Source organism: Hyperolius riggenbachi, chromosome 1 (genome assembly GCF_040937935.1).
Source record: "Hyperolius riggenbachi isolate aHypRig1 chromosome 1, aHypRig1.pri, whole genome shotgun sequence".
Classification (NCBI taxonomy): domain Eukaryota; kingdom Metazoa; phylum Chordata; class Amphibia; order Anura; family Hyperoliidae; genus Hyperolius; species Hyperolius riggenbachi.
In genome coordinates, this window is record NC_090646.1 from 489,951,966 (window position 1) to 489,968,896 (window position 16,931).

The following is a 16,931-nucleotide window of genomic DNA, read 5'->3' on the forward strand; positions in this document are numbered from 1 at the left end:
TTCACTTTCACACCATTCAGCCTACTCATTCTACAATCAAAAGGTACACTGTTTGGTCAAATAAAGAGGCACTGCAGTGACATATAGTAGAATGCACTAGATTATTCGGGATACTCACTTTTATGGTAATTATCCTGGTTTCAGCATCAGAAACACTTCCTATAGCTATATATAGCTGAATATTAAATGCAGTCCTGGCTTCCGAATTCTCAGTAACAAGCATTCTGCAGAGCTGCACCTGACAGGACAAAAAAAGTCACCACCTGTGATACATTTCAGAATGTAAATCAGGATGAGAAAAGATTTTACAATGGCCAAACACTGACTAAATTGACTAAATCATTTATAAATGAATATTGTAAAAAATAATAAGCAATTTTCTTTATTACGTTATTTTCTCTACAATTCATCTTAAAATTATTTTTATCTACTAAGAAAAGCATTTATTAAGCACATGAATACAGCAGCTATCATTTTTGTCATACCCGTATATACTCGAATACTAGTCGACCTTGTAGTCAGTCAGTATTCAACCCTCTTAACCATTTCAGCCCGTGGGGATTTTTCACCTTATGCAACAGAGCAATTTTCACCTCTCATTAATTCGCTTATAACTTTATCACTAATTATCACAATGAATTGATCTATATCTTGTATTTTCCGCCACCAATTAGGCTTTCTTTGGGTGGTACATTTTGCTAAGAATTATTTTTTTCTAAATGCATTTTAACAGGAATATTAAGAAAAAAATGGAAAAAATCATTATTTCTCAGTTTTCGGACATTATAGCTTTAAAATAATACATGCTATTATAATTAAAACCTATGTATTTTATTTGCCCATTTGTCTCGGTTATGACACCATTTAAATTATGTCCCTATCACAATATATGGTGCCAATATTTTATTTAAAAAGAAAGGTGCTTTTTCTTTAGTTTTGTGTCCATCACTATTTACAAGCTTATAATTTAAAAAATGTTCATAATATACCCTCTTCACATGCATATTTAAAAAGTTCAGACCCTTAGGTAACTATTTTTTTTTTAATTGTAATTTTTTTTTATTTCCATAAAAAAAAATTATTTAGGTAATTTTTTGTTGTGGAAAATAAAGAGTTAATTTTAACCACTTCGCATCCAGACCTTGTTTCCCCCTTATGGACCAGAGCCGTTTTGATGTTTTAGCCATGACCCTAGTTAATCAGCAATAACTTTATCCCTACTCATGACACTTAAATGATCTATATACCGTTTTTTTCAAGACAAACTCGTCTTTTATTAGGGGTATTTTGTACTAAGAAAATAGTTGTTTTCTATTCATTTTAATGGGAAAAAAGTGGAAAAAAAGTAAAAATGCATGATTTCTCAGTTTTTATCGGTTCCAGCTTAAAAATAAAAAGTGCTACTGTCGTAAAAACCATGCCACTAGTATTATGTCCCCCAGAATATAGATAGCCAGATGTGTCCCTAGTATCAGCCTCCCCCAGGATAGTCAGATATGTCCCAAATATAAACCCCCCCAGTATAGTCAGAGGTGTCCCCTGCATTTGCCACCCCCAGCATAGATCGTCAGATGCGCCCCTAAGAATAGTGCCCCTAATTATAGCCAGATGTGCCCCTGGGATCAGCATTCTCCCATTTTAGCCAGATATGCCCCCAGGATTAGCACCGGCCCCCCATCATAGCCAAATGTGCCCCCAGTATTAGATTATCCCCCCCCCCCCGGGTAACCAGATGTGCCTTACTATTAGACCCCCCCCGCAGTTAGCTAGATGTCCTCCAATGATCTTAATATCCCCCCTTTTAAATACCCCCTCCCCTCCCCCAGGATCGATAGCCAGATGGCCCCCCCCCCCCATCAGGCAGCCCCCTCCGTGCATAAATAGTTTAAAAAAATCCTCCAGCAAGCAGCCTCACTCACCATACCTCGTTCCTGCGACTATCCTGATGCCCGATCCTTCGATCCCCGCTCTGCAGTCAGCCCCGCTATGCCGAATATCCGGTCCCGGCTTGATGATGTCATCAAGCTGGGACCCGGATATTCGGCATTGCGGGGCTGACTGCAGATCGGAGGCTAGGGCTTCAGGATAGTCGCAGGAACGAGGTAAGGTGAGTGAGGCTGCTTGCAGGAGGATTTTTTAAACTATTTATGCACGGAGGGGGACAGATGAAGTATCGCTGCAGTTAACTACTGCAGCTATCGTTCATGGGAGGGAGGTGGACTAATTGGCTATAAGGGAACATGTACCCTTTCGCCAATTAGGAATGCAGCTGACAGTGCCGGGAGGTGCGCTCTGAAGCGCACCCAATCGTGCACAGCAGGGCTGCAAACAAGTCAGTATATCTACGTCATTGTGGCTTGGATGGTGCCATAGCTGACGTAGATATACTGTAGCAGTGGAGGAAGTGGTTAAATACTAATAATGTGTGTTTATTGTATTGAAAAATGTATGTAGATGTAGTTTTACTATTTGGCTACAAGATGGCCACATTGAAATTTATTTATTTATTTATTTTTGGTCTTTGGAAACTTTTTTTTTTCAGAAAGACCGCAGCCTCTGATAATGATGATTTTCTGCCGGGGACATAGATCAATGAATGGGATTGGGGACCATGTTCCCATTCATTGATCTCCGGCTACCTGGGGAGGCACGGGGGCGCGCCCACAATTGCCTGCGGAAGTGCGCCAAAGCACACAACAGCAGCACAGCAGCCACCTGGATGTGACGATCACGTCCAGGCAGCATAAATGGTTAAGCTTGAATTTTTTATTGACTCAAGTATAAGTCTACCAACAAAGTTAATGGCTGCCCTTGGGACTCAGAAGGGTTTAATGACTGCACTGCATACAGTATTGCAGCTATTAACCCCTCCTGTCCCTTAAGTGCAGCCAATAACTCCTCCAGGCACCCAAGTGCAGCAATAATTCACTCCCTTTTATGCAGCCCAGTATTTCTCCCCATCTCTTTCCTTGTTAATTGTTGGGGCCAGGACTTTCACACCTGTATTTTCTTGGCATTTCCTTTATCAGGAAAGTGTCACTAACCACTGGGTAAATTGCTACTGCAAATGAGAATGTTACTATTAGTACACGCGTTACTCAGTGTGCTCAGTGTCGCTCATGACTCGTGTATAAGTTGATCCCTATACTTTTATGAAGTGAAACAGACCTACATTTCTAGACTTATCTTTGACTATATATGATAATTTTTTAAAATTTCTGTATCCCAGTTGTGGGGAGATTCTCTTCTCTTTTTCCTCTTCTCTTTTTCCAGAGACCTGGCAGAAAGTTAACCTCCAAAAATAGGAAAGTTAACATGTACGCTTATAGGTACGTAAGGGGGATGTAAGAGGCAGAAAGAGCAAGGCTTCCAAGAGAAGCCGTCGCTGTAACGATCGGTGTAACACAGAGAGGATCTGATTACCGGTGATCTGCAGTATCACCGAGAATGCAGATATATACCCGATTATTGATGATCTGCAGTATCACCGATAATCAGATATATCTCTAACCTCTGGACACCTGAGTGAGGAGAGTGTTTTGGTGCAACAGTAATACTTTGAGGACCGCACCTGGATATCAGGTGCTAGAGCAATAAGGAGTATTGCTCTGTAGCAAGTTCCTTCCGTTGGTCTGAACTCTCCGCAGGGAGGAGTCAGGCCGAGAGTGGGAAGGACAGAACGTGAGTGACACCAAAGAGGGAGTGTCACTGACAGATCTGTGAACTATCTCTCAACGGGAGAGATAGTTCTCGAGGTCGAGCAGGCCAGGTCGTAAACACACGGACAGATAAAGTACAGAGACAGGAGACAGATGCAGAATCTTGAGACTAGCCGATTTCAGCAACAGAGTATCAGAATGACAAAGGTACAAAATCGGAGATCAGAGGAATGGTCAGGAAAGCAGAAGGTCATAACAAATAATCAACAATTCCTAGACTAAGGTGTGAGTTCCTTGGTCATCAACACCTTGGAAACTGGTCTAGATAATAACACAAATGATAACAGAATTTCCTAGACTAAGGTGTGAGCTCCTTGATCATCAACACCTAGGAAACTGATCTAATATAACACAGATACTGACAGGGTCTGAGTGCTACCACGTAGTGATCGCAACGCCAGACACCAGAGGAATGACCAGCACCCAGTATATATACACCAGCGCTCTCCTGCGCCTCCCCTAAGTGCTGGACCAATGAGAACTGAAAGAATTGTCAGCTGACCGGCCTGGTCAGCTGACACCCCTCTGGCTGTCATAAATGCTCTGCCTCTCCGCGCGCGCACGCGTCCTTCTGAACCAGTGTGGACTATCAGTCCCAGCCACACCAGACATGTGTTGTAATGCCTCTGCTGTTTTGAATGCGGAATCCGCCGCACCTTACAATAAAAAATAAATAAATAAAATAAATAAATAAAAAATCGTAAATATTTACCTAAGGGTCTAAACTTTTTAAATATCCATGTAAAGATGAAATATTTACATTTTTTTTTATTATAAGCTTGTAAATAGTGATGGATACAAAACGGAAAAAATGCACTTTTATTTCCAGATAAAATAATGTCCCCATACATTGTGATAGGGACATAATTTAAATGGTGTAATACCCGGGACTATTAGGCAAATACAATACATGGGTTTTAATTATGGAGGCATGTATTATTTTAAAACTATAATGGCCAAAAACTGAGAAATAATGATTTTTTCCCGTTTTTTCTTATTCTTCCTGTTAAAATGCATTTATAGTAAAGTAGCTCTCAGCAAAATGTACCACCTAAAAAAAGCCTAATTGGTGGCAGAAAAAATAAGACATAGATCAGTTCATTGTGATAAGTAGTGATAAAGTTAAAGGTGAATGAATGGGAGGTGAAAATTGATAAAGTTATAGCTGAATGAATGGGAGGGGAAAATTGCTCGGATGCATAAAGGGAAACACAACTGAGGGCTGAAGTGGTTAAGTATCCTGGCCAGACGTCCGATTTTACCAGGGACACATCCCAGGTTCAGGGTCCCCTGTCCCAGGCTGCAATGTATCCCAGGTTATGTCCCACTTCTGGCCGCCTGGTGTCCCAATTGTGGGACTCTGTGGCCGCATGAGGTAATGTTTACCTCATTTACCGTTTGCAGAGTCAGACTAATCATTTTCTGCTGCAATTCATGTGTCAGAGGTAACGGTAGTTGCATTTCATTTGTCGGAGGCAACGGTTATTGCAATTCATGGGTCAGAGGTAACGGTAGTTGCATTTCATTTGTCGGAGGTAACGGTTATTGCAATTCATGTGTCAGAGGTAACGGTAGTTGCATTTCATTTGTCAGAGGTAACGGCAGTTGCATCTCATTTGTCGGAGGTAACGGTTATTGAAATTCATGTGTCAGAGTTAACAGTTGCTGCAGTTATTGGGCTTGATAATGTGTGAGTAATGCAACAGACCACCATGAATCCAGCCTAGATCTATCAAAGCCAAAGAAAATGCTGTGTGGTTCTGTGTGCAGAACAATGGAAAATAACATAAAATTGTAAAACTCAAAATCCCATCATGATAACTTAAAAAATATGTGCTTGTTAAAAGAACTCTATAGTTTCCTAGCAAGATTAGATGCTACATCAATACCATATATGCTACATGGGAGCCTTTTTGTAATGCTGCAGTAAGCACCAGGAGGAAACATCTAAACGCTGAATACAGATTTGCCTATTGTAGCTGCCACACCCCAGTTTAATGTGCCAGTTTTGCATTAAATATAAATGTGCTATAGAACTTGGACTATAAGAAGTCTGCCGTCTGCCGTGAAATTTCAGGCTTTCTCGACTCTCCAACATGACCTGGAAAATCATCCTCCTGGTCCTCTTCACCACATTCCTGCAAACATGTAAGAACATGAGTAGAAGAACCATGTTACTTAAAGTAACTCATATGAAAAACCTGATAGTCCTTAGATATTTCTAGGAAAAAGTGTAAATTTAAGCTGTGTTTGTCTAGTTTCTTAGTCTGAAATGTCCTGGGACAATATGTAAGCATCTTTTAAACTGACTGTAATGCTAATCATATTATGGCCTATATGAAAATCACTTTTTTTCTCCTGAGTTTTCTCATAGGAGATATTTTTTTCTTTGATTTAGAATAACTTTTCAGCACTTTACAATGGAAACAGTACCACAAAGTAGGTGAAAAAGTACTATAAAATTACTTTGAGTATTTTTTTTTTGCTTGCGGGGGGATAAAAAGGTATTTTATTGACAAGTTTGAAAATATCACCTGGGAGAAAAGTCGGGAGAAAATGTGAATTGCATATGGGCCTATGTGTGAAATAGGAATATACTGTATTTCAGTTACAATAGTATCTCAGTACATATTTGTGTTAATATGAAGTTTTTTCCCCTCAGGTGTCTCTGAAGAGCAGATTCTAACACAGCCCTCTTATGTGTTGGTGTCACCAGGCACCACAGCTAGATTGCCTTGTACCTTTTCATCCAAATACAGTAGTGCTGCCACAGCCGTACAATGGTTTCAGTTTAAACCTGGGAGTCGCCCAAAATTTGTATATAGATATTACACTAATTCTAACCAGCAACGAGGCTCAGGTATTCCAGACAGATTCTCTGTTTCTCCCAATCCAGCTAAAAACCTTTGGGAGTTAGTAATAACTGGAATGGAGCTTGAAGACGAGGCACATTATTACTGCAGCGTTTGGGACAATCCACACACAGTGGTATATACTTCACCAATAGTGATACTAAAACCATCTGTTTTATTAATACAGGGAAGTGTTATATTTCATTTCATCTGCTTGATGATGCATTACTAATGTGACTATCAAAACAGTGTAAGCCATACTATAGAAGAACAGCTGTATTCTGTACAGCTACAATTATGTATGATAGTCTGCATTGCATATCTTCATCCACCAACCTGTGTAAACAGGGCCAGTTCTAGAATTTTTGCTACAAAAATGTATACACGGCTGGGGCTCATGATGTGTTTGCCAGCTAAATCACTTTATTATAATACAATAACTGCACAATTCGCTTAATTGCATGCAAAAATTAGCTATTTAAAAGAACCAGTTTAAAATTCTGCTGAAGATTCTTAGAGTCACTTTACTATGCATAGCACATGCAAGACCAGTGTGAACCTAATCTAAGCCGGCATAGCACACACACTCCCGCACATCCACATGCAGCCTGGGCGCCCACGCACACTATAGTGGCCACCGTCCAGGATGATAAGGCTTTAGACAGCGGTAACGCACCTCATAGGGGGCAAGCAAGGTCCACCTGCGTAGCAGCGATAGTTGTGGGAGTTCAGTGTATAAACTTCCAGACCATAATAGCCACTGCTGTATTCAATATACGATAACAGGGATGGTCAACATGCACATTGCATCTCACCACTTCCGTCGTGCACTCCAGTTTAGTGGGTACCCACGCTTCCGCACATGTCTGACTTGCTCACTGATCTGGCAGCATAAGTTCCAGCCTCCGTGTCTTATTGCCAGTGTGGCAGGCCCTGATCAAGCCTGGAAGGACCACGCTGACTCCCCAGCTCATACAAAGCATATATTCGCCGGAGAGCGCTCCGTGGGTCAGCCCGGCGTGTAGTATGCAGGAGGTGCTACAGTGACGCACAGTCTCCGCCCATCGACGCGTTTCCCGCCCCTAAGTTGGGCGAATCGTCAGGATGTTCTAGACTTTTTGTTGCCTGAGGCAAACTTGTGAGCATGCGCCCACTCTGATTTGGAATTATCGCACAGCACCAAACAATTTGCATTGCTGTGCAAGCAAAAAAAAACACCCTCAGTATAGGTAGGACAGCCAGGTATAGGTGCCCTCTGTAGGAAGCCAGGTATAGGTGACCCCAGTATAGGTAGACAAGTAGAGCTTCCGCCAGTATAAATAGCCAAATATATTTGGTAAGTACTTCCTGTATACGCACCGCTACGGGAACTGCTCTCGTGTCTCTTCATTGCCTTCGGCCCAGTCACCTCTGATCTGAGGCCTTGCGAGGGGGACCAGGAACTATGAAAGAGGAGGGAGGCTGCCGTCTCCAAAAGGTAATCAAGCAGCGGCCAGGGATGGAAGATGCTGCCTGAAGCAAGTCGGTCATACGGCGTCATGGGCGGACCGCCCATGCATGTAAATGAGCTCCAGGAGTCCACCAGGGTCCCATAAATATTATTGCTATTTACATCTATCTTAAATAAATTTCAGTAATCATGACATTTCCTCATTTCAGTTTATATCTATGCAGCTGCATGCTTTGCAGTTTTAGGATCTGAATAGCTGATTGCTGCAGATATTGCAGGGGGCATGGGACTGCCCACTGCCATCCCTTCTCCATTGCCTGGAATTCTCTATGTACAATTTCATGGTTTAAAAACAGTTGACCAAACCTTAAATCAATTTAACGAAAAAATATATGAACATTAACCCCTTGCACATGCAATTCGGCAGAATAGCCGGACTTGTATAAACGTCCTATTTGCACTAAAAGTGCAGAAATAGTATGTTTACAAACATCCATATTGCAGGAAGTGGTTAAAGAAAATCTGTAAGAAACAATTCTTCGGGTCGGTGGATCTGAATGCAAATTTTTTTGCACATTGTCTTGATTAAGTTAATGGCTCCAATATGGTTAATAGAAAAGCCCCCATACAAACTATAATAATTACATGTGCTAGTTATATTAAAGATAATAGTAAAGAAAGACCTTGTTGTTTTTGAGAAAATCAATTTTAAAGTTAAAATAGGAAAAATATTTTTTTAAATGCGGTCAAATGACACCCATCAGTACTGAAAATGTACATACATCCCCAGAAAAAGCAGTACATCTCCTGCCGGGGTTGGGTAAGATGCAATACCTTTTCTGGGGATCACTGTGAAGTTGCAATACTGCTATATAAGGATCCCTGGCAAATATATGTATTATTTGCACTAAAAAAGGAAATAAAAAAAAATGATGTGGGGTTCCACCTTCCAAGCCTCTTTAACTCTGTCACTCATGCAGATTGGTAAAGCAAGAGTGCAAAGTAAACAAAACTAAACGTTTGTAAAGCACTTTTCTCCTATAGTACCCAAAGCGCATCAGCTTGTCTCAGATTGGGACATAGAGATGTGTTACAAAGGAAAAAGTTATGTGATCATAAATGCCATTGAAGCAAACCAGGACTGAAAATAAGCTTATGTGATAATGTTCAACATTGCACAGCACTGTATTGTAGTACAGCAGAGTGCTTATTAGGTGACGTGCATCCAATACTGCTTGAAAAGTTACCCCAATTCACTGAATGTTATAGAAGATTAACTTTTGCAAACATGGGGCATTTCTAAACAATTATGTTTTTACTTTAAGATGTAATTTCTTCACAGAACACTAGATGACAGCAAAAGATGGTTAATCCTTTCTGGATATCAGAAATATAGCACATTTTTAAAGTTATCAGTGGTAAACTGTTAACCAGCCCAGATTTATTTCACCTTCTTAATATTATTATTGTATATACTCGTGTATAAGCGGACCTGCGTATAAGCTGAGGTACCCTATTTTCCCTCAAAAAACAGAAAAAAGTGATTTAGTTGCGTATGGGCCCCCTCCCCAGTACAATGTGCCCCGGTATGAGGCTTCCTTCTACCCAGTATAAATAGACAACTTTTCTACCAGTACTAGGCAGCCCCCATCCACATAGCCAAATGTGCCCCCAGTTCTAGGTAGCCCTCCTCCTTATAGCCAGATATTCTCCCATTAGGCAGCCACCCCCTCGTGGTGAGCAGACAATGAATGTATGGGCAGTGAAGTGTATGGATCATGCAGCAGCAAACCTACACTTATCAGCTGCCTCCCCACTGCGTCCGTGCCCCTCAGACCCCCGCAACAGGTTGAGTGCTGTAGTACCTGCAATCCGAGCCTTGTGGAGTGAACCGCAAGTCAACTGTGCTGGTGCAGTTCTTTCGATCGCTGTGCTTACATGCCCCTCAGATCCCCAAACGTGGTGACTGTTGCAACATGGTGACAGCTGTGCCCACCAGCTTATGGAGCAGAGCGGCGTGTCAGCGCTTGTGCAGTGCTGCGGGATTCTTACTGTGTATCAATCATTGGGTTTGATTCACAAAACGGTGCTAACTCAGTTAGCACGCCTAAAAGCTTTGGGCGTGCTAACTAGGGTGCTAAGCAGTTAGCACGCCCAAAGCTTTTACTGATCACGCCTAAAAAGGTCGCACCCAGTGCGCCTGAAACGGCGCACCATGCGACGTTTCGGGTGCACCGCGCAGCGCTAAACTTTTCATGCGAAACTTAGCGCGCTTTAAGGTGCTTTAGGTGTTCTAACGGGCTTTTAGGCATGCTAGCTGAGTTAGCACCCTTTTGTGAATCAAGCCCCTTGTCTAAAGACGCCGCTAGATGGCATCATAGATGGCATCATAGATTGATTTATACGCGAGTATATACCATATTTTTATGCCTTTGTAAAAGTGCACTTTATTAACGCAACCATTTATCATCAAATACGACTCCAAGCATTTTTTTTTTTTACTGGTATTTGCTTAAACTTACTGTATTTTTTGGAATATAAGATGTACTTTTTCTTCCTCGGGTGGAAGAAGTGGGTGCGTCTTATATTTGGAATATATGGGATAAAGGAGTGCGGAGGGAAGGACTTACCTATCCTGCCGCCGGGCTCCTCTCCCCCTCACTCTGGTCCTGTGGATACCGTTGCGCTCCTCCCAGGAAGTACTTCTGGGTCACGGCTTAGTTTCTGATTGGAGGAAGCTAGCGGAGCCCGGGAGAGCAGCATGTAATAGGGAGGCGGAGGAGGGCGCTGATTGACATTTGCAGATAAACAGAAGGCTAGCGACAAGCAGATTGTCACTAGCCTTGTGCTATTTATCAGGGGGGACAGCAGAGCTGGGGGGGGAACTGGTGGCAACAGCAGCAGGACACAGAGGCATGTCATTGTGCACAGAACATTACTCTGTGTCCTATTAAGATTTAAAAAAAAACAACTCGGGTTCTCTTTAAAGTAATTGGGAACCGCTTTAAAAAAACTAAAGTCAGATACTTACCTAAGGAGAGGGAAGGCTCTGAGTCCTAATGCGCCGTCCCTCTCCTCTCCCGGTGCCAGTTCCAGCTCAGGATCCCCCGTAGCAGCATTCGACCAATTCGGTCAAATGCTGCTATCTCTGCTGCCGAAGGGAGGTTTTGTAAGTCTTCGGGACCCCGAGTGGTCCTGAAGATGGGCCGCTCCATACTGCGCATGTGCGAGCGCCCTCTATTGAGTAATCACGCGTGCGCAGTATGGAACCGCCTGTCTTCAGGAGAACTCGGCTCCCAAAGATTTCTGAAGTCCCCTACGGTGGGGGATTTGAACGGAGGATCCTGAGCTGCACGGAGGGCAACGGGAGAGGAGAGGGAAGGCTCATTAGGATACAGAGCCTTCCCTCTCCTTAGGTAAGTATCTGACTTTTGTTTTTTTACAGCGGGTCACAATGACTTTAAGCCTCATCCAGCTAATTTTCATCTAGTATGAAGTTCAGGTAATGGGTCCTGCAGGAACCATGGCTTGAAGGACTTATAAAGTTGTGTATTGTATGAGTAACAATGATAGCGTTAACCATGATTTGGATTTACATATCCTGCTGGTGTTATGTGCCCTGCAAAGAGTAGAGTTAACTGCACTGTACCCTTTTGCCTTGGCCCCATACAACCGCCCCCCCCCCCCCCCCCCGTGGAGTGCTGCGTGTGAGCCAACCCCCAACTCTACAAGTTTGGGGTGACCCATGCTTCACTCCTTTCTTATGTGTTGCACCCAAGTCATGCTCAGCAGCAGAACGCAATGGACGTTAAGGTAAGTGCCTGTTTTTAATTTAGGAGTCGGGTGCGGACGGCCCTCCCTGGCGTTGGCCACGCTTGGGGGGGTCGCCTGCACCCCCCTGCCTCCTCCTCCTCCTCCGGGGTGCCGCTGTGGTCTCCAGGCAGTGAGAGAGCTTGGGGCCCCGTGGCCCCCCGGTTATATCCGGTTATATGGGGGCATTGGGAAGCCTCCTCGTGGCGCTCCTGGATAGTGCAAATGAAGCATGAACTAATTCCTGCAGGGCAACCGCTTTGCGGTGTTGGTTTTTGATCCTGCATAGTTTGGCATGCGAAAGCAAATGCATTTTTGCATGAGCATTGCCTCATGAATAGCCAATAAGGCCAAATTTGCAAAGCCAGATAAGTCAGGTGTTCACTTGGTGTTTAATGCACACATTAAATTCTTTGTGTAAGCAAAAGGATTTGTGCCTGCACAGTAGAGCAGATTGATCGAGTTTGGCTATTCCCACCTTAACCCGAATAAAGAGCGGCTAGTGCGCCTGCGCAGGATCTTCGAGGGACCCTGGCACTTGAACGGAAGTCAGAGGACAGAGGAATAGAGATGGCTCGAGCCTCCGATTTTAGGTTCGCGAACCTCGAACTCGAACCTCCGCAAAAAGTTTGATTCGCGCAAACTTTTCGATCCGCAATAGACTTCAATGGGGAGGCGAACTTTGAAAACTAAAAACATTTATGCTGGCCACAAAAGTGATGGAAAAGATGTTTCAAGTGGTCTAACATCTGAGTTTTTGCATGGCGGAGTGGGATACACGCCAAAAGTCCCGGGGGAAAATCTGGATTTGACGCAAAGCAGTGTTTTAAGGGCAGAAATCACATTGCATGCTAAATTGGAGGCCTAAAGTGCTTTAAAACATCTTGCATGTGTATACATCAATCAGGTAGTGTAATTAGTGTACTGCTTCACACTGACAGACCAAACTCTCTGTGTAACGCACCGCAAACAGCTGTTTGTGTAGTGACGGCCGTGCTGGACTGGTGCGCACCATGGCGAGATTGCTCTTTCTCAGTGATATCAGGTAATGTCTGACTGCCTTATCAACTTTCGATGGTTCTTTCTCTACCATTGTTAAAGCTTACATGTATTTTTTTAAATTACTTTTTCTGCTGGCTGTTCAGTACCTTTAATGAGAATCTGTTATGGAGGGCAGGTCTGCCATTCATTCAACTTTGTGAAACTTTCGATGGTACTTTCTTAGTACCATGGTGACCACGGGTAATGGTCGGGGAATCAGGGTTCGATTCCGGGTCGGAGTGGGAGCCTGAAAAACGGCTACCACCACACATCCAAGGAAGGTCCCATTGTGCTCTATAAGTAATGTACCTGCCCTGACTGTGCTTTGCAGACCAGGCATCTGTGGTCACATGGACCCTTGACCCAACGCTGTGTGCCAGAGATGACACCACTTGCTTTTAACGAGAATCTGTTATGGAGAGCAAGTCTTTCATTCATTCAACTGTGTGACTGATAAACAAGTTTCCATATTACTTTCTCAGTACCATGGTGACCATGGGTAATGGCCGGGGAATCAGGGTTAGATTCCGGTCCGGAGTGGGAGCCTGAGAAATGGCTACTACCACACATCCAAGGAAGGCAGCAGGCATGCTGTGGGCAAAGGAGCAGGAACGGCTACCACCACACATCCAAGGAAGGCAGCAGCCATGCAAGTCCCGTCTCAGGGAGATAGTGACAAAAAATAACAATACAGGAGGACTTTCGAGGCCCTGCTGTATATGAGACAAATCAACTTTAAATCCTTTAAATAGAATCTGTTATGGAGGGCAAGTCTGCAATCCATTCAAGTGAAAGGTATGCACTGACTGCCAGGTATAATACAATGTGCAGTCACAGATGCAGTGAAAGGTATGCAGTGATTGGTATTACAAATGTGCAGCTGTCACACACACAGGTACTGTGAACAGATGCAGTGACTGGTGGTATATAATACTGCGTGCGCTCACGTAGGTAGGTAGGTGCACTGAACAGGTGGGTATGCAGTGATTGGTATTACAAATGTGCAGCTGTCACACACACAGGTAGGCACTGAATGTGCTGGGCCTGGCAGTGGCACAGTAGGAATTACTAAGGGGCCAAGGTCCAGCAGCTGCGACTGACTGACAAGGCTGTATATGCAACACAAGTGTCTGTGGGACACACACACACAAAAAAAAAATAGATCACAAGAACAACATTAGCTTTCAAAAGAGCTGTTGAGGATGAGGAGTGCTTTTTAGCAATAAGTATCAGCAAGGAGCAACCTAACAAGCCTAACACAAGAGCCTAACTAAGTTTCCCTATGTCAGCAGGTTCTCTCCCTTCTCTAATTACTGCAGCCACAGGAGTGAGTGAAAAGGCTGACGCTTCCTGCGTTTTATAAGGGGGGGCGGGCTCCAGGAAGGAGTGTAGCCTGATTGGCTACCCTGTGTCTGCTGACTGTGATGTAGAGGGTCAAAGTTGACCCTAATGATGTAGTATAGGGGGCGGGTCGAACTTGCATATAGTTCGCGGTTCACCACGAACGCCAACCACCGAAGTTCGTGCGAATAAGTTTGCGGTAGAACCGTTCGGCCATCTCTACAAAGGAAGCCTCGTTAGGATCCAGAGGCCTCCCCCTCCCGAGGTAAGTATACCCCAGAGGGATTTTTTTTATTACAGATTCTCTTTAAGAAATGGTTTTATTACTTTCTTTAATGCCTCTGGCCTATGGGTATAGTCAACATTTCAGGGATTTCTGAAGAATCAGCAAAAACCTTCTCCTAGGAGAAAACTCAGGAGAAAAAAGTTAGTTGCATATAGGACAAAGACTTTGGATTGTATTTCAAAAACTTTCGATCCTGAATGACAGATATATTCTGCCTTATTTTAGACAATGGCCCCTTTAAGACAGGTGGGAGAAAGTGGAGGAAGAAGTCCAGGGGATTTTCACAACCACTGGTTGCTAATTTTTTTACTCTTTTGCTGCACCTGGGAGCGCTGGATGCAAGGAAGGAATGCTGGATGCTGGATGGAAGGAAGGCACAGGAGGGGGGGGGGGGGGGGGGGGGGGGGGTTTGAGAGGGCTTTCCTGTTCCACCTCCCAGTCCATGCCTGGTCTAGGAAGAAGCAGCCAGCCAGAGATAAGCATCTGCGCAGGGGGGCTTATTAATATGCAACCAGTAAGCTGCTAGGAAGGTGTGCATCCTTCTCTATCTGCAAGGGCAATTCACCCTCTACCTTGTGGATCCCCAAGCTTTAGGTCTGGATCTTGAAAGTTGGTTTATTATTGGACACTGGGACTGTTTCCTGTACTAACATCTTTGCGGTGGAACTTGGCTAAAGTAAGCCATTTAAAAGTTTTCTTGTGTTGCTGAGGAGATGCACATTTATGTTCTGGTAATTTGAGTTCCAAAATAAAACAGAGTTTATTACCGGCATAATCTACTGTGTCTTGCGTGCTGGCTGTGGTCTCAGAAAACTTTCAAACATTAAACCTCACTGTATCATTTCACTGTAATGATCGTTGAATGTAACAGACAAATATGCAGAGTCCTATTTCCTAGTATTGATAAAACCACAGGTCCTAAGGGCTTCATTTGTGAGAAGTGCACTTGCTGCCTATAGCAACCAGTCAGCTTCAACCACACATTCCATAGTCCAGGCTTGAAAATGATTGCTACAGGTGACAAGAATGTCTTTCCTACAAATACATTCCTACAGCCACCTTCATGTTCAAGACCTAAAACATGTGGCGAACAGTACCATTTCATGCTCTCAAAAACTTAAATATTCAGTTTCAAAAGCATTTTTCCAAAAGTTACATTTACATAAGGCTAGGTATATATGGATAGATTGCTGTACACATGCAGATCAGCCTCTCCCCTGTGTCTGCCGGGGCTGGAAAAAAAGAACACATGTGGCAAGTGGACTAAATGGCCGCCATAGGCGCTAATTCATAATAGCGGTTTTTGGGCACCACAGCGAAAATGTGGGCACCCGATATATAAATGCAGCTATTCTGTGTCCGATATTTTTTTTCCCACTTTTTTTTGTGCGGTGTGATCATCGCACTGCTCCACGGCTGTTGTGTGTGTGTGTGTGTGTGTGTGTGTGTGGGGGGGGGGGGGTTGCAACGTGGGGGTTTAGTTTTAGGGATTAGGTAGGTAGTGTGTGTGTGTGTATATGTGTGTGTGTGTGTGTGTGTGTGTGGGGGGGGGGTGTTAGTTTTAGGCACTATGTACGTAGTGTGTGCAGCTGGGGGGTAGTTTTAGGCATGGCGTCGGTTAGGGTTATGCGTCAAGGGGAGGAATCTGTGTGAGAGTAGGTTTAGGTTAGGCCATAGTAAAATATTGGTATTTAATATCGATATTTTACGTTTTTATAGTAAAATATCAGTATCTCATAACGATATTTTATTATCGCCTGTAACTACACGCCCAAATTTCCAGGCGCCTTTAATTGACGTACTTCAGTCCACATCTCAGGCAGGCAGTGCTGACCACTTGGTTAGCCATGCCCATTACCGGGTTAACTTGCGTGTTGCTACGGTAATGCTTAGCCAAAGCGGGCAGGGTCAACCACACTAGGCAGGGGCACCTAAACACTATTCATGTATGGTAAACAGTAGTTATACATAAAAAAGACCAGTGAGATACGTCCTCTATTTTTCGACTGGGAATTGAGACAATGAGTAAGTTTAAAAAAAACTGTTTTTGTGAAGCTCTGCCAATTCTGTAATTATCTTTTTAAGCATATTACAAGAGGCTAAATTAATGAGTAGAGATGGCTCAAACCTCCGATTTTAGGTTTGCGAACCTCGAACGCGAACTTCTGAAAAAGTTTGCGTTTGCGCAAACTTTGCGAACCGCAATAGACTTCAATGGGCAGGCAAACTTTCAAAACTACAAACACTAATTATGGCCACAAAAGTGATGGAAAAGATATTTCAAGGGGTCTAACACCTGGAGGGGGCATGGCGGAGTGGGATACACGGCAAAAGTCCCGGGGAAAATTACGGATTTGACGCACAGCAGCGTTATATTCCCTAAAGGGCAGAAATCACATTGCATTCCTAAATTGGAGGCATAAAGTGCTTCA